The sequence below is a fragment of the Dermacentor variabilis genome, chromosome 9 (genome assembly GCF_050947875.1).
Source record: "Dermacentor variabilis isolate Ectoservices chromosome 9, ASM5094787v1, whole genome shotgun sequence".
Taxonomy (NCBI): Eukaryota; Metazoa; Arthropoda; class Arachnida; order Ixodida; family Ixodidae; genus Dermacentor; species Dermacentor variabilis.
This window is the reverse complement of record NC_134576.1, coordinates 91,360,190-91,361,453: the sequence shown is the minus strand read 5'-3', so window position 1 is coordinate 91,361,453 and position 1,264 is coordinate 91,360,190.

Genomic DNA, 1,264 nt, shown 5'->3' with positions numbered 1-1,264 from the left:
GCGTTGTAATTAGTACGACGGCTGTTGTGTTGCGACGAACTGTTTGTCTAGTTGATTATTTTTGCTAACACAGTGACAGTGATGTTACAAGGCTTTGATCGGTCACTTGGCTCCGAAAATTGACTGCCCAAACCTAAAAAATGCCGGAGTGTGTAGTCCGCTGCTCTCTAAGATAGCATTAAATAGCCGCTCCTATTGCCTTTTTCAAGCAGATTATTATAAATCACATTGCTTATAGAGTTCGCAAAGTACACAACAGTTTCATTGTCTACGTTGTAAAATTCGTTTCTGCGCTCTTTAGAAAGCTGAAGCCACCGTAATGCTCGACGACACAACGATTACCACTTAACTCTTAAAAGTTGTCCGTGAATGCGTCGCGAGTTTAAAAAGTGAATTACGCACATATCTCCACTGCGTACGTATCTTATAAGCACCACCGTTATGCTGCCGCCACCTGTGAGATTATTTCAGCCTCTCTGACTTTCCGCGTAACATTCTCAATCGGGCGGTGGCAACGCTACATTTTGCACTTAGTGGAGGTTGAAATTTCACTATTGCCTTAATTTTAGCCACCAATCAGATAACCTCCGTTTGGTTATAGTGCCTAATATATAGTTTGGTTGTTTCTACTTGCTTAAAGTCTATTTTGCCTCCACTGTCTCTAAACCCCAATGCTTTGAAAAAATCAGTCCCGTTGCTTTGAGCTGTAGGGTGAAGCCCTTTACAGAAAAGTATCAGCTAGGTGTTCAGCCGTTTCCTCCTCCTCTCCACATACACCATATAAGGTTTCTATCCCTCTGTACTTGACTCGGTATGTCAAAGTCCGCAATACGGGCCGCCCTGGCTTCATACAACCATTGGGCTTGCCCTAGAATTCTTGTGGATATTTTCTTTGGCAATTTCCTGCTTGAAAGTTCTGTATGTTCCCAGTGCTAATTTCGTATGCATCCCTATATATATTTTCCATAGACCCTTCTTTGTTTATTTAACCTTTTTCTATAATTCTTGATTTGCCCCCAAGCTGCTGTTCAAATATTTGCTCAACAATTTTGTGGTTCACTTGCACCATTCTGTGTCAACATTCTTCATGTACAAGTAACTGAACACTTTCACAGCCCACCGCTTTCCTGCCATTACTCTCAATCGCTCTTTAAATTCTATCTTGCTGCTAGCTTCCATGGTCTCCAATGATGTCCATCCCAGGTCGGCTTGTACCACCTGATCTGGTGTGTTCCTACCCATGCCATGTTGCTTAATTTCCAAC